Below are 21294 nucleotides of genomic sequence, written 5' to 3' on the forward strand. Positions count from 1 at the left end.
TGAGTGATTTTTTTAAAATTATTTACAACAATAAGAAAATACTTATCGGAAAAATCTGTAGTATTTAAATTTCAAGTGACTTTGAAGAAATTGATTCAATTCAGTGCATAAATAATGTGAAAATATGTGACCGTTCACACGACATTCCTGTTCAGTGATTCTTGGAATAAGAACGCCATCAGTAACATTATTTTATCGGAATCTAAATCTGTTGCGGTGGTGCTCTGGCTGGATCGTTCCGTCGTTGCTGCAAGAGCGAAGATCGGTGTTCAGTGCTCACAGGCTTTTTTGTGCCTTCCTTCTGGGTTGTGTGTGCTTCTTCTTTGGCGTTCAGCCAGTCAGTGTTCAGTCGGGTCGGATGCAAAGAGTGCGGAGATATTCACATTAGTTGCGTTTTCTTTCATCTACCACACACCACAACACACAACATTCATAAATTCAAGTTCGTCTTGTCTGGTTCTGTTGGCTCGTCGATGTGAGCCGTTGAATCGATGCCTCTGCCGCTGTGGAGGACTTAGAACGCGAGAGAGTTGTCGACGAGCAGAGCTGGAATAAGTGTTTCCGATTAGGTCGGAATGCTCTGCTGTGCTAATTCGTTTTTCTGAAGGTAAGTCTTCTGCAAATATCTTGAAAATATTTTTCACAAATCTTACTATATTTATAAAGAGCTTCTGAAACAAAAAAAATAAGACTTTATGGAAATCCTTTTTTGATATCTCATTTCAACATATGGAAAGCACTTCGCCAGATCTGATTTTTGGAACTTTATGCATTACAGCTTTATAGCCTATTAAGAATACGCCATTTAAGATAATAAAAATAATGATAAACAGTAACTTGATGCCAATCCCCACAAATCCAATTTTCTTCCCAATATTAATCTCGATAAATAATATAACAAATAGCGTAATCTAAATAGGCTATAAATAATTGTTGATATCATTCTTTATATTTGAAGACACTCTCAGAACATGTTAGTTTTTAAAGTTTTGAAACTGCTATATGATTGTGGAAAATTTAAATAATTAAACAGATAACGGTAAAACGAATCAGCAGATACAACACTCATGTAGGGGAACGGTTCGGCAGTTCAAATTATAGTTCCCATTTCCATCACCTCAAAAACACTCATGTTCGGCAGTTCATCTCATAGTTCCCATTTTCATCCCATCAAAAACAAAGCAATGAAAAGGTATTTGATTTGTTATTTATTTATGTGATTTTTTTCAGCAGCACGCATGTTAGCAAAAAGAAGCCACAAGATTGTTATTCATACAATTGTATGAATAACTTAAGCTTGAGCTTGATTTACTGCTCGTAGTTGCTACTCCATTATGACCAGATCAGCTGTTCTTGCACAGGGAACCAACAGATGTTTGCTTGGGACTAGCTCACATCTTCAATGTACAAGTACTGGTGATCTCATTTGTTAGGTCATACTGGCGCCTGCCACGTCAGAATGCAAGTCAATGTAGGGAAGGGGGAGGAAATGATGATGCAATCACTCGCCCACTGCTAGCCGAATATACCTCTGCACTTGCCACGAGTTCATGCGGAATTTGTTGGAATTTTTGGGATAGGTTCGAGAGGCAGAGGTCCGTCTTGGTTAACGAGCTGCCAATGTGATAGATAGGAGAAAGCAACTGATGGAATTTCTAATTGGATGTTTGGAAACGCGCTTTATAGTTCATTTCCAATTCTAGCAGATTACTGTTAGAATATTCAAGTTGAAGGTATAGGAATTGAGATGGAAACGGTATGGAAGTCCATTTCCAGTTCTAGCGATTTCTAGAACATGAGAAATATAGAGAAAGAGGAAATATAGACAAAGTAGGAGAATGGAACGGACCTGGGATTGAACCCACGACCTCCTGCGTATGAGGCAGAAGCAGTAGCCATATGACTACCAAGCCCGCTACATACAATTGTATGAATAACATAACGAAACTAATTCAAAATCCTATGAACAACTTTGTTCTAAAATCCTAACCAAAAACTCAAAGGTGCAGCCCAATCGGGTTGTACGCAAAGGTGACGTAGGACTACGTAGCTATTTGGTTTCACGCCACTTCTGATTCTGCTTATTTCTCCTTTATTTCGGCCATTTTTGAGGATGAAAAAGCTCTTTATACAAAAGAAGGTTGATCCGACAATCCGATTTGAACTTTCTTCAAAGTGCAAAACTCAATCGTAACTAGCAAATTTGATAGCGCGGTGGAGGGAGATGATGCAATTAATTTGAACGGATGGAATCACTAACAGCAACCAAACTACCACGCCAAACCCGATGCCGCCGAAACAATCAATTTTCGCAATTAACTCTTTCTTTCTATAGAATGCTGGTCCTGAGAAGAATCAATTTTCTTTTCCCAATGCGTCTTTCCAACAACTAAATGCATCCAAACGCTTGTCAGCACCTTGCGTTGAAATTGTCCGATCGCCACTTGATGATTTTTCGCTAAGCCTATACACCATTTGGAATAAATTTTCAGCATTGCCACTGCTATCCACGCCTTCATGCTGCTGTGTACGCTCCGCTGCATCAAATTTTGTCGAACCGCTCATTCCGCTCTTTCCGCGGAATCCCGATCAAAATGGCTCGCGCGCACCGGAAAGCAGCTTTCTTGTATTCAATAAATTAAGCCCGTAAGCCCCGCCCCTTTGTGATCTCTATGGTTGTAAATATAATGGGCACTCATAACGATTAATGAAGGGGCGGGCTAATAGAATTTCTTCATTAGATATAATAAAGCTGCTTGGCGCAAGCCATTTTGATCGGGATTCCGCAGCAGACAACGGACCGTTCGGAGAATGACAAATTCTAAGAATCCTATGAAATTTTCTCGCAACCAATTTTCTTTTCCGAATGCTCCTTTCCAACTGACACCACAATTTGTAATAAATTTTCAGCATCGGCAGTGGCGGTGCGGGATCGCCACAGTGCTATTTTTATGGTCAACCCTTTCTTCATATGAAATGCTGGTTCGTTGAGGTTGCATGATCTGCAGCAACACATCGAGCACCACCGCCAATGCGATGGATTTTCTAAGAAAATCGCTTTGATGCGTCCGCTCTGCGTAAAATCTTGTTCAAACTGAGGATTAGATCCAAACCCGCAAGTGATTGATTTTTGATGTCTGTGCTAGTGATGCATGTACGTGATTGGTTAGTTTACCTATTTCTAAACTTTTTATCAATTATCGATAATAAATAGTTGAAAAATAGTATTTTCATATAAATACAAAGAAGCGTTGACTCATCCTTGATCGAATAGTCCAAAAAAAATGGAAAATCCATTAAAGTCTATTATATTTTCGTGATGGTCCCCGATTTTCGCAATCGTAAAGTGTACCCCAATATAGAAAACACAGACGTAGTCCTACGTCAAAAGTGAAACAGGTAGAATTGGCTCCCACTAATCTTAAAAGTAGATAAACACGAGAGAAACAGCTTATTCGACCTGTCTCATAAAATGCTTTATTGTATATTTCTGCTTCTTCTACGTTTCATACCAGCTTATTGCTTATGGCAATCAACTTATAGCCGATTCCCTTTTTAGGCAAGCATCATAATCAAACTCTTCTCACAGATGTCTGGAAAATGGTCAATCCAAATCCTTACGTTCCGCCGAATCGAGAATCATATAGACTTGTCATTTGACATTAGAGACTTGATAATACCCAAAACATTTTTGGTTCTATAATGGTCATGAAAACCTTCCCCTCGGATATGTTGATGGGATGGGTGGGTCTACGCCATTAGCACTGAGATGGCAAACAAAGACATATTCTGTCTTGGTGGTATCACATGTTGACTATTTTTGTTTGGTGCCGCTTCACATATCTGACATTTACGCACTGATTTTTTTTATTCCTTTTCTTTATTTGGTAGGCACTCTGTGTTTCTTAACCGATACTGTGTCGAGATCTACTGTGGTATTCTGCTGTACAGAATCCACACAGAATCTATTTTTAGATTTCCATTATTCATTATTGTTGTCGTTGCCAGTCCATCTCATCGTGAGTCCATTGTGTCCGTTTGTCCATGTCGTGTATCCGATGATCGTTGCATTGTTCGGTTGCCATTAATCCGGGTAACGTTGGAGGAATGCCTCCGAGAAGAACAAGTTGTCAGTCGTCATCAGGCAGCCGTGACGGTAAGGCGCGTCTCCCAAACGCCACTGTATGGGCTGCGGATCTGGCGACTGACGAGGATTTGGTGGAGGGGTTGGGAATCGAACCCATGACCATCCGCTTGTAAGGCGAACGTGTAGTCAACTACGCTACGGGACCCCCCTATTTACGCACTGATCTACTATAGTCGATCTACTGATTGTCTCGATTGTGATACGCTGGGATATGGATACTCTGAAGTAGTGCGTAACGGTGTAAATCCGGTCATATCGCCAGGCTCGGTACAACACTGACAAGCAAGGATGTTAACGATCAGTCAGTAATTTGCGTTCGATCATTTAGTAATTTGTCAATAACACATTCCAGAAGCTGAATTTCAAATTATGTTGTATGATGGACTTCTAGTGCGAAGGTTTTCTACAACTCTGTCTAATTGGTCGTTGTTTGAATTCCACTAGTAACGGAGTTATAGCTTTAGTTTCAGTAACTTAGACTAAATGATTACAAAATTCCAATCATTTTTCTTTAAGCTACTGCAACTAGCGCTCTAACTCCGTTATTAGTTGAATTCTAATAACGACCCATTAGGCAAAGTTGTAGGAAAAGCTTCGCACTAGAAGTCCACCATACAACATATTTTGTAATTCAGCTTCTGGAATGTGTTTTTGACAAACTACTAAATAATCTAACGCAAATTACTGAATGATCGTTAACATCCTTGCTGACAAGCTGACAATATGACGCCCCTAACCCCGAATCCCAAGGTGTGAGACGACCCGTGCCGAGGGGATGAATGGCCTGGGGTGAAACAATTTGCCAGGCAGTTAACGGAGCCTGTAATGCTGGGTAGACACCTTTTCGTGGGCCCTCCTTAGCCGTGCGGTAAGACGTGCGGCTACAAAGCAAGACCATGCTGAGGATGGCTGGGTTCGATTCCCGATGCCGGTTTAGACAATTTTCGGATTGGAAATTGTCTCGACTTCCCTGGGCATAAAAGTATCATCGTGCTAGCCTCATGATATACGAATGCAAAAATGGTAACCTGGCTTAGAAACCTCGCAGTTAATAACTGTGGAAGTGCTTAATGAACACTAAGCTGCGAGGCGGTTCTGTCCCAGTATGGGGATGTAATACCAATAAGAAGAAGAAGAAGACACCTTTTCGTGGTGCATTACGGAGAAAGATCTACCATACTGTGCTCTAGTTCTTATTATTCTTGTTAATACTGTGAGTGATGGTCGGAAGAGTATGGAACGGCTATAATTTGCTTTTAGATGACCCACCCAGTGATGGGAAATGTCAAAAAAATGTCATGGCAATGCTATTACTAATTTTCTAATAACTTTTTCCAAAAGTCATTTACAGTTCGGATTTTTTGATTGACATGGAGTATTTAAAGAGTCCTAGAACTTTGTCAAACAGATCATCGTTCTAAATACAAAGTGTGAGCCATGAGTGTGAGCCACTAATTCGGCTCTCACATCGCCAATATCATGTTTAGAGAATCATATAGACGAATTTGTTAGAAAAAGTTTTCGGGTCCTTTGGTCCCTACATGTTTACATGGTCGGGGTTCAGCCAAATCACACCAAGCACCATCGAAAAATTACCGATTTTTCTACTCAACTGTACCAACAAAATATTGCAAGTCAGTCAAAAAGCCGCTTGGTGCGGTTTGGTTGAACCCCGACCACATGTAAAACAAAATTATAAATGACTTGTGAAAAAAGTTATCAGCAAATTAGTCTCATGACATCGAAATGACATTTCCCGTCACTCGACCCACCTTTTGCACCTTTTGGATGGAGTCAATGGAATAAATTATACGTTACGTAACTCAATCCTAGGCTGGTTTCGAAGCTGACGACATGAATCTCCAAGCTCCAGAGCGCTAATTAATTAGGAAAGAAGCGGATACGAATTTGGTGAATCTGCTGAATCCTCTGACTAATTAGAATTCTGTGTAAAGGTGAGATTCAGAAATGCCAAACGTAATGAAATCAGATCTCTGTACAAAAACGAATTCGGAACTCATAAGAAGCAACAAAAATATGTTTGAACTTCAGTGCCGTTGCATGGCCAAATACAGTATTATCCCACTTATTGTTGAGCCGAAACTGAGGGGCGCGCCTTTGAGAGTTGGTATAACCAATTTTTCGAACGGTATAAATAGCGGTACCTTACTGGAAGATGCCACGGTGAAACGGGCCTTCGTTGAAGAACTGGAGACGCGTGCTGCAGATATTCCGGAAGGTGGCAGCGTGGAAGACCAATGGATTGCCATCAAAAATGCCTTCATCGCCACCAGCGAGAACAATCTGGGCGAACTGCGCACCCAGAGAAAACAATAGATCACCAATGAGACCTGGAGGAAGATAGAGGAGCGAAAAGAAGCCAAGCTGCGATAAAGCGATAAAAAACCAAAGGAGACAAAGTCTTAGCCCGTCAACGATACTCGACTCTGGAGAAGGAAGTGAAACGCACATGTCGACGGGACAAGGATAGAGAGCCGCAGCAACCAGGGAAATTCGCCTCCTCTAAAATATCTCACGACGCTTAAGCGGGGCGAAGATGAATGCAACGATGCCTGTGAAAGACGCGAATGATCAGTTATTGACCGAACCAACTTACCAGCTGAAACGCTAGCTAGAGCACTTCCAAAAACTTTTTCAAGTTCCTGCTAGGCCACCACCACCTCGGCATGATCTACTTAGGATCCGGCGTAACACGCGTCAATACCGAAGCTCCATCACTGCTAGAGATTCAAACAGCCATCCAAAGCATGAACTCGAATAAAGCCCGAGGGGTCGATCGCATATCAGCCGAGATGCTCAAAGCTAACCCCAGGACATCCGCTCAACTACTACATCGTTTATTTCGTAATATCTGGGACACCGCAACCTGACCTGACTATATGCGATAACTGACGAGGCATTATGTTGTTATATACCGTTCTCAAAGTTCTATGCAAAGTTTTCCTAGCCCGGATTCAAGAGAAGATCGATGCGACCCTTCGGCAGCAGCAGCCCGGATTCCGTGCCGGAAGATCCTGTGTGGACCATATTGTCACGCTCCGCATCATTCTGGAGCAGGTCAACGAATTCCAAGAGTTGAAAAAGGCTACGAAAAAGCCTACGACCGTCTCAATCACGAGAATATGTGGGGCGCCCTGAGACGCAAGGGGCTTCCTGAGAAAATCATCGGCCTCATCGAGCCACAGTACGAGCCCTTCTCGTGTAGAGTGCTGCACAATGGGATCTTGTCCGACCTTGTCTGGGTCGTAGCTGGTGTGATGCAAGGATGTATTCTATCACCATTACTGTTCCTCATCATAATCGACGAGATTCTGGTAGGTGCGATTGACCGTGAACCAAACCGCGGGCTGCTATGGCAGCATATAACCATGGAGCACCTAAACGACTTCGAATTGGCTGATGACGTTGCACTCCTCGCTCAACGGCGCTCTGACATGCAGAGTAATCTCAACGATCTTACCGAGCGATCCTCTTCGGCAGGTTTAGTCATCTTGTTGACGCTATTTGCCAGTCGGTCGTCAAGCTCAGACCCGACCGCATTGCGTAGGCAAGAGCTCAGGTTCAGTTCAATCTGGCAAATAGCTCACACCAACCTCACTTGATCAGTGGTGTTGATGAAGAATGTGTGTAGCCGTCAGACATTCTAAATACTCACGCTCCTTTAATGTGAACGTGTACTATACAAATGTGGAAGTGTTGGCTCGACAAATGGATTGCGAGTGATTTGACTATGCGTCCAATTTGGGAATCTCGAGCTCATTCAGTAGTCTCTAGTTTGCGAAGGCCGACGGAGATCTTTCGTAGCTTAGTTGGTTAATGGGTTCGAGTCCCACCGAAGGGAAAATGGTTACCTCCAATACATTTTTCAAATCATTATCTTCCACATAATGTACATATTCACATATGAGTCTTCATAACATTGTAAATTAATGCCCAAGTCGGTTTAATCCCCGGAATATAGGCAATTAACTTTGATTGAAGTGAAATCTGTGCTGTTATACGCTAGCGAAACATGGTGTGTATCAGTGGAGAACACTAAACGGCTGCAGGTGTTCATCAACAGATGCCTGCGGTATATAATTCGGGCCTGGTGGCCTCACAACTGGATCTCAAACAACGAGCTCCATCGTCGTTGTCACCAGAAGCCGATAGTAACAGAAACTCGGGATCGAAAATGGGTCGGCCACATTCTACGTAGAGACGGAAACGAAATCTGTAAACAAGTATTAGGCTGGAATCCAGTGGGATATCGCAGTAGAGGCAGACTCAGAGGCTCATGGCAGCGAAGCCTCAATAAAGAAATAAAAGAAGTCGACCGAAATCTAACCCGGCAACAGGTTAAAGCGATAGCTGGACATCGCTGAGGATGAGGATCTTTCAAGTCGGCCCTTTGCACCAGAGGAGGTGTACAGGATCCATAAGTAAGTAAAGATCAAAAATCCTATAATAAACGTTTGCACCGGATGTATTAGTTTTGGTGAACCTTTTTACAATGCTGCAAGTTCCAAGAAGAGATTTCAGGACGATTTCGGTTGCTGAGATAACAACCGGAATTATTCGCACGTCCTCCAGGTCTCACATCTGCTTCAATTCCTCCGCCAAGTCGTGGTACTTCGTTATCTTGTTAGATAATGTTAAGACAATTATTTTGACTTTTTAGTGGAATGTCTTCACTTGTCATAAGACGAGTTTGTACAATCCCATTAACTTAAGTGGTGGAATTCAATGGGATTGTACAAACTCGTCTTATGACAAGTAGATAATGTTGTTTGGACATTACGGTATAGCGGTACAGCAATATCGATGAGGGTTACCTGCTTCATCCTTTTGTCGTAGACCACAATATCGGGCCGATTGGCACGAATGAGGACATCCGTTATAATCTTGCGATCCCAGTACAGCATCACGAAACTATTTTCCAGAACCGGGTCAGGCACATATTTGTAGTTGGCGACAAACTGGTTAACCAATTTGTCCTTTAAAGCAAGCTGTTGGTGCACAATCTTGGCTACTTCGTTATGGCGACCGAGATAAGCTGAACACCCGGATACGATATGCTCGATCGTCTTTCCTACTGAATTGCACTTCCTGCATTGTCCTCCACGTTCTCGTGTAATATATAGTGCCGATAGTTCTTCGTCGCAATTACCCGGTTCTGGATGACTACCATGAATCCTTCTGTTTCTGAGAAAAGTTCACCCCGCACCAGCCACGTATTCGAAGCCACTTGGTCGATATATTCCAGCTCCAGTTGATGGGGATGCGTCCTATGCAACTCCTTCTGCTTCCACAATGCGATCATCTCGTCGTCAGTTTTGATGTCGTTATTCAGCTGATATTCCTCCTGCACCAGATGCAGGTCTTGGTCCACTTCACCGATTGTACCCCGTTTGGCATAAAGTCATTTGGCATAATGCCGTTTGGCATAATGTCGTTTGGCATAAAGTCATTTGGCATAATGGCCGTTTAGCATAACGGCCGTTTGGCATAATGGCATAAAGTATAAAGGCATAAAGTCATTTGGCATAATTGTTATTTAAGCTGTGTAATGGAACCAATCAATTACGTGGTTTCCTTCATATGGGCAATACATGATAATTGGGAACGGAATTGAACAGCGTGACAGAATAAGAATAAAAAAGCTTCCTGTCAAAACGGATAGATCAATATTAAGTTAAATTGACATTGGTGGCTTGTTTTGTTTTTCATGTAAAGGCAAGCAAGAAAACTTGCCCATTTCTCCCTTTTATGAGCAAATGGTTTCTAAGAAAGGATCATATTTCCCCTTGCATTGAACTGAGCGTATCAAATTGATGGAAGGCCAAGCTTAACTTTCGCGAAATCATCATTTTATTGAAGTAGTATCTTTTACTCAAATTTTGAGTTGTCCCGTTTTTAATGAAAATGAGTCGGATTCGACTCAATTTTGAGTAGTTCATTTTTAGCGTGCATGTGAAAGACACGATATCGGCTTCGTTTTTCGGCAATTTTTGTTAATACCTATGTTTTAAATGGTAACTTGTACATATTCAATAACTGTCACCTTATAACTATAAAAATGCTTCATGGACATGAACTCTAAGTTACGGGTCACCATTCACCAATGCCTCGGTTGGCGGATGTGATGCCAGTAAAAAAAAAGTTGAACCTAATCTGCCCCACAATCGTGTGTACTCGCTGCTCCCAGGACTCACCCATTCAATGCGCGGCTTGACGCTGCATCGTGCCACACACATGTACCGTTATGAGTGCTTCTTTTGCCATAACCATAAACCGGGCACTAGAACTGAAACATAAAACATGAAAAAAGCTATCCAGAGCTGTGATTGATTACCAGTAGGATGTATTTTAACGAGCATTTTACGATGCTGTTGCACTTGTTATATGGTGCTATTTTTATTAGTAGAAATGTTCAAAACCATTAAATTGAAAACGACAGCTCGAATCGAAATATTCCATAAATATCTAATTCGAATATACCCATTCGATTAGTAGCGTGTTTCCTGCCGATTAAATGTGAAAATTAATACTGTTGTTCAATATTTATTGTTCTACCTGGACAGGCAACCGTAAAAACCGCACCTCTATTCGCCGCGCTTAGCTTTTTGCTTAATGATATTGGAGTGTTTCACACCAGTCGGTCGAGCCATTATACTTGACTGCTGCTGACTGGTCGATTGTCCCTGAAGTTGATTCCACGAGCCCTCGAAACTCGAAAGGCAGACGAGCAGACATCCAGCAAGAGCCATTGACAGGCCGTTCGATTGACGACGCCACATATCGTCGACAGTTATCTCTGGTGAAGAGATTTCGACTGACACATGCCACATAAAGTGTTTATTAGCCATTATTGTGACCCTTTTGTCGACTGTTGTTATGCTTATGCACAGAAATGCAGCGTGCATGGGTGCATTGCATTGTCTGCAGCACATTGACATTGCATCACATCAGAGTTATACTGGTTGGTTGCGTGTATTTCGATACATTGAAATCCAGCGTTTTTCACCAACACTATAGACCTAGATGTGAAATGCATCTTCAGACTACCGAATGCTGTGTATGTAGCCGTGTGGGTTTTATCCTCCGCAGGACTGCGAACCTGTATCATCGAAAACGCCGGTAAAACCACCAGGACTGTTTATCCTTCCCCTTCGGGTTGCGTATCAGTTGCCTAAGTGATGGTGATGTGAACGTAAGCTTCCAAACTTTTGATTATTTGGTTATTTGATATTTTTCAAAAAGCATTACAGGATTACACTTCAATCAATTACCACGATTTTGAGGAATCGAACATACGGTATTTGTTGAAACAAATTGCATAAATAATCGCATAAGATTTTGAATGAATAACATTTGAATTCGGTTTTTTAAGTTTCATACTAGTTTGCATATTATTTAATAAAATGTTCGGTACTTTTCATTCGATACACTTAATATCATGTATTAGGTATGCGAAAATTATCCACATAATACCACACAAATACTAATCATTGTAGCCAGACATGGATCTCTGCCCAGTGTCTGTTTGTCTGTAGAGCTTCTCATTCCTACTTCCTGGCATCAACGACCGGCAGCCGGCTTCCAGACTTCACTTTTCTCCAAATAATCAAGACAACATGCTATAATCCCAAAGATGTATGTGTAGGTTTGTATTATGCTTCCCTTTAATTTTTCGATGTTGTTATTATTGTTACTTTAATTTCGTTGCGTGCAGGGAGCGAAGTTATAACGTAGGTGATTGATGTTGCATTTGTATTTGCAGCACAGTGGGAACATATGAAATTTTTTGAATAACAGTCTTGATACTTTGAGAACATATTCTAGTTTTATGAAATAAAACTTCATTCTAATTTCATTATTCAATTAGAATTAATGGAATATTTAAAAAATATTAGACTGATAGTGGGACTTGATACCTATTCCAGCTTGTAACAGCAGTTTTTTGCTCGCGTATTTTTTCCAAGTCTTTTTTTTGTGCTGTGTTGTCGCTATTTTCTCCCGGACCCGTCATGGGAGACTTGATGGCTGACTCGGTCACGGGAAAGGTGCTGAAGCACAATGCTCTTGGAGGTGCGGGTGACCCCTCCAAGCAGCTCCAGGTATATTCGTCGTTGCCAATTGACGATGCCGGCAATCCGCCGAAGAAACGTAAAAAGCGGTTATCGCAGCTGCCGCAGGTGCAACCAGAGCGGAAGGAGAAAGGCCCGCTGGTTTTTGTGAAGAGCGATCCGCCAGATTTAGGCCCGAAAAATTCGCCAGCTGATCGCTAAGAAGCTGAAATGTACTTTTCGGTTCTCCAGCGAGGGCATCAAAGTGATGCTGACAATCAACACCGTCGTGGAGTTCCTCGAGGTCCACAAATATGTGTACCTTTTACACTCATGACCACCCCGGCACGAGGCCGCTCAAGGCTTTGCTGCTAGGACGACATGAAGGAAAAGGAGCTCCAAGCACCAAGCGGAACTCGAAAGTTGCTGCCTGAAGCCAAAGGCTGTACACAAGATCGCTCGTCACGACAAGGCCAGGAGATATAGTGACCAGCTTTACCTGGTCCATCTGGAACACGGCTCCACCACCTGGAAGGAGATGAAGCGTTATGATGTAGCGTTATAAATTACACCGTCGTTGACTGGAAGCGATATCGGCCAGTGCAGCGCGACGCCACGTAGTGCATTAACTGCTTCAACTTCGGGCACGGCACTAGGAACTTCTGCAGGAAGCCGCGCTGCAACAACTGTGGCGAACCTCATCCGACCGACGAGTGTGACAAGATGTAGATGACCGATCCCAAGTGCGCCAACTGTGGTGACAGACATCGGGCCACCACAAAGGGCTACCCAGAGCGAGCGGAGTTCCTGGAAATCCGAAAGAAGGCTTCCACCAGGACTCTGCCGAAGAAGAACTGTGTTCCTGCATTTATCGGTGGCTCCCCGACGAGCGATTCCAATCCTTCCACCGTTACAACCGAACAAGTGACTGACAGCAGTAGGTGCGTCGGTTAAAGCTCCTCTAGCGAATGACCCCCGCTCCCTCATTCTGAATTCCGTCAGCAGCCGGAAAACGAAAATGTCCCACCGGATGAATCTCCGCTCTACATCCCGAAGCAACTGATTCCGATATTCTCGCAGCTCGTCACTCGGCTGCCCGGATGTAAAACCTTTTTTGACCACATCTTCACTCTTGGCATTTTTTCATTTTACTACCCAACCCAAGCCAAAGCCGGCGATGGTTCCCCTGCGAAGGGACATCGCCAAGCTAATTCGGAGGCAAGGTCAGAACATCATTGACGGCGACCTGAATGCCAAATATCAAGCCTGGGGCAACAGTCACGGTCATCGAAACGGCACCACCTGGAGCAACAATATGGAGGAAGGCCACTACAGGACTCTGAGTCTGGATTCCCATATTTTGTTGAGTCGGTTCGGAGTGCATGCTACAATCGACCTTTCATCGCAAATATGCACGATCACATTTCACAGCCGATTGTCTATCAGGAGCTCAGCTCAGACCACTATCCGGTGGTGGCGGAAGTGGACTTCTTGGTCAATCGGCATCAGCAGTCCCGGTAAAATAGCCACCGACAAAAATTGGAAACGGTTCCAGTAGGTCGTAGATTCAAACATCAACTACGAGGCGCCTCTCGAAATGTCGTAGGACATCGACTTGCAGCTTCGTTCCATCGAATAGGCGACTTCGGTGGTACGGGAGCAGCATGTACCAAAAGCTCGTCAGGTAAGCAATCAAGTGTTAACACCTTAACCTTAACCAGGCAGTATCAGCGTTACCATCATTCAAGCCAGGAATAATGATTTCTCCATTAAGATTCGCGCTCTTCTAGACTTGCTATGCCGTTCTGGAAATTGACCAAAATTCTAAAATCCAAACCTCGGCCTATTCCACCTTTGATCCCATTAGACAACAATAGCTCTGAGGATCGCTTGATAACTTCTGCAGAGAAGGTCACCAAAATAGGTTTGTCAGTTTGTCAGCTTGTCAGCTAAGAACATCGTCAGTCTACACGAAGCAGCCATTCCCAACAACTTCACGGAGGAGTTGGAGATCTCAGCTGGGGAATTGACGGGCTATATCAATCATCGAAAAACATTAAGGCTCCAGGCTTCGACAGCATACTAAATCTCGAACTCAAATTTATGAGTGCTGTGCTTTATGAGAGCATTTTTTGCTGATCTTCAAGCAGTGTCTCTGTCTTAGCTACTTTCGATCGTCCTGAAAGTCAGCGAAAGTCACCCTCACCTGAAAGCCAGGGAAGGATGCTTCCTCTCCAAAAAGTTATTGTTCCATCAGCCTTCTCTCAGGGTTATCCAAGCTGTTTGAAAAGCCGATTCACAGCCGGCTACTTGAGGCTCCCGAACACCCCAACATCTTGCTCAAGGAACAGTTTGGTTTCCAACGCGGTCGATCAACCGTACACCGAATGACCCGAGTTACCAACGTCCTAAGACGGAACAAGTTTGTCTCAAAATCATACGCCATGGCCTTACTCGATGTCGGGAACCTGGTGAACAAAGTACATCGCTGCAGTCTTCCCAGATAGCTGGTGAAAATCATCAACAATTGATTACCTGTCTGCAAGGGTATTTCGGGTCCCAATTAGCGGAGCGAGTTACAATGCGCACGATATCGTCGCAGGCGTCCCCCAGGGCAGTATCATCGGGCCCCAGCTGTTAAACCTGTTCACCTCCGACATGCCAGAACCTCCAGAAGGCGGCATTCTGTCTCTGTTCGCAGATGACATCTCCCCCACTCAACACAAAATGCAACAAAACTCCAACGAGGCCTGGATGCCCTGACAGAGTACCTCACCAGCTGAAAGATCTGTATTAACGCGGTGAAGATCCAGTTCATCATTTCCCCCCACTCTTGACCCTCGACAGCAAGCTTATTTTTCGGAAACAGGTTGACAAGACGGTGACAAAGTGTAACGTTTTGTTTAAACTATTGTACCCTTTGCTCAACCGCCGATCGTCATTGTCCGTGAGAAATAAGGTTGCTGTCTACAAGCAAATCATCCTCCCCGTGATCAAATATGGCATGCCGGTCTGTGACGCATCATCTGAAATTCCAACGAGTTCAAAACAAGTTCCTTTGGATGATCCTCAATACTCCTCCCGGGACACGAATCTCTGAGGCCCACCGTCTGACCGGTATAAAAAAAACTTCAAGAGGGTTTTGGTGAGTGTAAGTATTGGTTCAGGCCCCGTTGCTTAGCTTCGGACCAGGCTGCCATTGGGGTGCTAGCTCCAATCTAGGTTATCAAATTCCATTTAGTGTATATAGAGTAGTTGGGTTATTCAATTTCAAATTTAAGATAACGACAAACCTACTAAAGGTGAACCTGTAGGAGCATTCCCTTATAAAAAAAAGATATAGTTAAAATATAATGGAAATAAAATAGATGTAGGGCATATGGCCAAAAACTAAAAATGTAAAAAAAACCCTGATTGATACACCTTGCGGTGTTTGTGCCTTTCTCGTATATTAGGTATACTAAAAAAATGAGTGAGAATTTCTTTCAAAGGATTTTTGTTTGTGCTAACGTAAGTAACATTATTTTTTTTGCGTAACCAATCGGCCATAAAGGTGAAAGCACTTGGAGGTTGTAGGATTTTTGTTTGTGCTAACGTGTTTTCTTAGCGTGTTTTTTGTGCACAAATCGTATTTTGGCCATAACTTTTGATCCCATAGGCCTATATGGCCAATTTTCAATAGGAAACAATGGGACAGGATGCAACTTATTGCAATCAAATCGGATCAAGATAAGTGCCTAAAAGATGAGTGAATTTTATTTTGCGCACGCACATACACACACGCACACACATACACATACACACAGACAGACATCATCTCAATTCGTCGAGCTAAGTCGATTTATATATAACACTATGCGTCCCCGGACCTTCTATCACAAAATCGTCTTGGAAGTGAATATATAGCCTTTTCGTTACAACTTGGTGTACGACAAAGGCGAAACTAAATGTAAAATTAAGGGAAATGACGGCTTTGGCAGGTTTTGTTCTGTAATTGTCAGGCGGTTTGTTGTACTGATTGATTTAAGACCAAATCTCAGAAGGTACAAAACACGACCCTGTGGCGTAAATTACGTAAAACAGTTCAGTGAACTCGAATTTGATGTGCCATCAGTCAATTGCAAATTTCGGTTCCGAAATGTTATTGCGGCCTTTACTTAATTTCGAGGATCTTTGATTATTGGTTGATACAAGTGGAATAGCATTATTTGTGTTTTGTCTTAAACTAAGTATATATTTTTTTATATATGAGATGTATTGCGGCTGATCACCCACCAAATTCATTCAAAATCATTTGAAAAAAAAAAAATATATTTCCGTCAGTTTTGATAATCACCAAAAGAATTACTAGGGAGTTTTCGAAAAAAAATCTGAAGGAATTTATGAAGGATTTTTGCTAAAGAAATTTTTGAAAGAATTCCCTTGAATTCCGAATGAATATTTCAAAGAAATTCCTGTATGAAATATTCAATGTGTTACCAGTGGCGTTTCCCTAACCTCAATCTACCTGTGCACTGAGTTTAAATTTAAGGAATTGGTGTGCGGAATTATTTATTATTATTTATTCAGACTAAGGCCGAAGTGGCCTGTGCGGTATGTAAGAGTCTTCTCCATTCGGCTCGGTCCATGGCAACACGTCGCCAGCCACGCAGTCTACGGAGGGTCCGCAAGTCATCTTCCACCTGATCGATCCACCTTGCCCGCTGCGCACCTCTCCTTCTTGTGCCCGTCGGATCGTTGTCGAGAACCATTTTCACCGGGTTATTGTCCGACATTCTGGCTACGTGCCCGGCCCACCGCAGTCATCCGATTTTCGCGGTGTGAACGATGGATGGTTCTCCCAACAGCTGATGCAACTCGTGGTTCATTCGCCTCCTCCATGTACCGTCCGCCATCTGCACCCCACCATAGATGGTACGCAGCACTTTCCTTTCGAAAACTCCGAGTGCGCGTTGGTCCTCCACGAGCATCGTCCAGGTCTCGTGTCCGTAGAGGACTACCGGTCTAATGAGCGTTTTGTAGATGGTCAGTTTGGTACGGCGGCGAACTCTATTCGATCGAAGCGTCTTGCGGAGTCCAAAGTATGCACGATTTCCAGCCACTATACGCCTCCGAATTTCTCTGCTGGTATCATTTTCGGCAGTCACCAGTGAGCCCAAGTACACAAATTCTTCTACCACCTCGATTTCATCACCACCGATGCCAACTCGCGGTGGGTGGCTCACATTGTCTTCTCTTGAACCTCTTCCTATCATGTACTTCGTCTTCGACGTGTTGATGACTAGTCCGAAACGCTTGCCTTCCCTCTTCAGTCTGATGTAGGCTTCCTCCATCTTCTCGAAGTTACGTGCCATAATATCTATGTCGTCGGCGAAGCCAAATAGCTGGACGGACTTATTGAAAATTGTGCCACTCGTGTTAATCCCTGCTCTTCGTATTACCCCTTCCAAAGCGATGTTGAATAGCAGACACGAAAGACCATCACCTTGCCGTAACCCTCTGCGGGTTTCGAAGGGACTCGAGAATGCCCCTGAAACTCGAACTACGCACATCACCCGATCCATCGTCGCTTTGATCAACCGTGTCAGTTTATCCGGAAATCCGTTTTCGTGCATAAGTTGCCATAGCTGGTCCCGATCGATTGTATCATATGCGGCTTTGAAGTCGATGAATAGATGATGTGTACGTTGTATTCGCGGCACTTCTGCAGTACTTGGCGAATGGCGAACACCTGGTCCGTGGTGGAGCGTTCGCCCATAAAACCCGCCTGGTACTGCCCCACGAACTCCCTTGCAATTGGTGCTAGTCGACGGCATAAAATTTGGGAGAGTACCTTGTAGGCGGCGTTCAGCAATGTGATTGCGCGGTAGTTGCTACAATCCAGCTTATCGCCCTTTTTGTAGATGGGACACACGACACCTTCCATCCACTCCTGCGGCAAAACTTCCTCCTCTCAAATCTTGGTAATGACCCAGTGCAGCGTTCTAGCCAGTGCCTCACCACCGTGTTTAAATAGCTCTCCTGGTAGTTGGTCAACCCCAGGGGCTTTGTTGTTCTTCAGCCGGCCAATCTCCTCCTGGATTTCCTGGAGATCCGGGGCCGGTAGAATTATGTCCTGCGCGCGTTCCCCTAGGTCCATCACCATACCGCCATCTTCGTCTGCCACATCGCCATTCAGGTGCTCTTCGTAGTGCTGCTGCCACCTTTGGATCACCTTACGCTCGTTCGTAAGAAGGTTCCCGTTTATGTCCTTGCACATATCAGGCTGTGGCACGTGGCCCTTACGTGAACGGTTCAACTTCTCATAGAACTTTCGTGTGTTATTAGTGCGGTACAGTTGCTCCGTCTCTTCACGGTCTCGATCTTCCTGCTGACGCTTTTTCCTCCGGAAAATCGAGTTTTGTCTGCTCCGCGCCTGTTTATATCGTGCCTCATTCGCCCTCGTGCGGTGTTGCAGCAATCTCGCCCATGCTGCATTCTTCTCTTCTACTAACTGCTCACATTCGCCGTCATACCAGTCGTTTCTCCGATCCGGGGGCACCGTGCCAAGTGCAGCGGTTGCGGTGCTACCAATGGCGGATCGAATATCTCTCCAGCCATCTTCAAGAGACGCTGCGCCTAGCTGCTCTTCCGTTGGAAGTGCCACTTCCAGCTGCTGCGCGTATTCTTGGGCTAGCCTACCGTCTTGTAGCCGCCCAATATTAAGCCGCGGCGTCCGACTTCGACGCGTGTTGTACACCGTCGAGAGTTTTGAGCGCAGACAAACTGCAACGAGGTAGTGGTCGGATTCAATATTCGCACTGCGGTAAGTGCGGACGTTCGTGATGTCGGAGAAGAATTTACCGTCGATTAGAACGTGGTCGATTTGGTTTTCCGTTTCTTGGTTAGGTGATCTCCATGTGGCCTTGTGGATATTTTGCGGGGAAAGAAGGTGCTTCGTACTACCATTCCGCGGGAGGCTGCGAAGTTTATGCATCGTTGGCCGTTGTCATTCGATACGGTGTGCAGACTATCCGGTCCGATGACCGGTCTATACATTTCCTTCCTTCCTACCTGCGCGTTCATGTCACCGATGACGATTTTGACGTCCCGCAGTGGGCATCCATCGTATGTCTGCTCCAGCTGTGCGTAGAACGCTTCTTTCTCGTCGTCGGGTCTCCCTTCGTGTGGGCAGTGCACGTTGATGATGCTATAGTTGAAGAAACGGCCTTTAATCCTCAGCTTGCTCATCCTTGCGTTGATTGGCTGCCACCCAATCACGCGTTGGCGCATCTTTCCCAGCACTATGAAGCCGGTTCCCAGCTCGTTGGTGGTGCCACAGCTTTGGTAGAAGGTAGCCGCCCGATGCCCGCTTTTCCACACTTTCTGTCCTGTCCAGCAAATCTCCTGCAGCACCACGGCGTCGATGTTGCGGGGATGTAATTCATCGTAGATCATCCTGTCGCAACCTGCGAAACCTAGCGACTTGCAGTTCCATGTTCCAAGCTTCCAATCGTGATCCTTTATTCGTCGCCTAGGTCATTGCCGATTATATCGAGTCGCATTATCTCTTATATTGTTTGTAATTATTGATTTTCCAGGCGGCTTATTGGGCCTGCGCAAACCTCCTGTCTCGCCGGAGGGCCGTCGTGTCAGGGCTGTTTAGCGTCCCACCTAACACCAGGACTTGGGCTTGTGCGCTTTGAGCGGCACACGGTCGCTTTGGCGGAGCCTACTTGCGGATACATGCAGCTTTTTATAGAGGTTTAACAGGGCCCACTGTCAAACCCCACCACATCCTAGGCAGGCGCCACAACTCGCAGATGGCCTGGGGAGGGATCGTCAAGCCCTTGGACAAAGTCCCTGCTGCCCCTGGTGTGCGGAAATGCCTAGAATAACTAGATTTTGATCAGTATAAACGACTCTGATAATTTTCTTTTCCATTTGGGCTGTCCAAATATCAAAATTTTCACTTTTTGGGTTAGTGCATAGGTAAAAGTGAGGTTACGCGACGCCACTGTGAGTTACTAATAAAAGGTAAGTTACGAAAGAATTCTTCACAGGGGTTCCAAAATAAATTTCCAAATACATTTTTGAATAGATTCCCGATAGAATTTCCAAAGCATTTCTTCGGATTCAAAAGGGTTTTCTGGAAAAGTTGCTAAGAAAAAATCTCTAAGAATGTCGGAAGGAATTCCCAAAGGAGTTCTTGGAGGAATTTCCAAAGAAATACCTTAAACAATCTCCTTTGGCAATTTCCGATGAAATTACTAAAGGAATTTATTAAAATTTCCAAAGAAACTCGTAAAAGAGTTTGCGAAGAAATATTCAAAACGATTCTGTTGTGGCGATTAAATCGCTAATTTGGCACTGTTCCCAAAGCAGATACAAAACGGGTTATTGTTGATCAGCTTGAACTGAAATATAGATTTACTATCGCATTTTGAATACAATTTTAATTATAATATAAACTCACATTTTTCGGTGCTTCTTTCCGTCTTTCTGAACTTGGTTTCAAACCTGAATAACTTTACACTATTATTCTTATTTAATAATCCTATCTACTGTCGGCTATATGGCTATCGCTCTTCTTTCTCTTCTATCATATTCTTTTATCAACACAATTGTCACAATTCATATAAGGTGACTAGGGCATTATTCTCGCGACAACAGATTCTATAAAAAATACCAAAACGTTTTCCTAAATGAAACTTCCGAATGAATTCCTAGAAAAATCCCAAAGAATTTCAAAAGATTTTTTAAAGCATTTTCTGAAGGTATTTTCAGTAGACGCATAAGTACTAGAACGCTAGTGGCGCTGTAACCATTAGAATTATTTTGCCGTTTGTTGTCCATGTTTTAGTGCATGATTGGTTTCACAACCAACATCGATTTGACACTTATAGAATCGGTACTTTGGCTGCTAGGTCCAAGCAAACTAGATGTTTGTAACGCGAACGGGAGCAACATTAGCAATCTTATACTTTTGCATCAACTGTATTTTCGAACGAGTTTCTAAAGGAACTTTCAACGGAAATCCTGAAGGAGTTACCAAAGGAATCCCTTAAAACATTAAAAAAAAAAACATTAGAGGAAAAT

General features: G+C 43.7%; 1 protein-coding gene across 7 annotated transcripts in view; it reads left to right on the forward strand.

The window, feature by feature from the left end:
- The window catches only part of LOC134225255 (formin-like protein), a 269171-nt gene that overhangs the window by 30825 nt on the left and 217052 nt on the right, over positions 1-21294 (forward strand). Inside the window, exon 1 of one of the 7 annotated variants that reach the window (XM_062705176.1) lies at positions 23-607. The exons of the other annotated variants lie outside the window; for them this stretch is intronic. The gene's annotated coding sequence lies outside the window, so the exon portion shown is untranslated. Of the gene's footprint in view, positions 1-22; positions 608-21294 lie in introns of those variants that run through there. 7 annotated transcript variants of the gene reach the window in all.

This window comes from Armigeres subalbatus, chromosome 3 (genome assembly GCF_024139115.2).
Source record: "Armigeres subalbatus isolate Guangzhou_Male chromosome 3, GZ_Asu_2, whole genome shotgun sequence".
NCBI lineage: Eukaryota > Metazoa > Arthropoda > Insecta > Diptera > Culicidae > Armigeres > Armigeres subalbatus.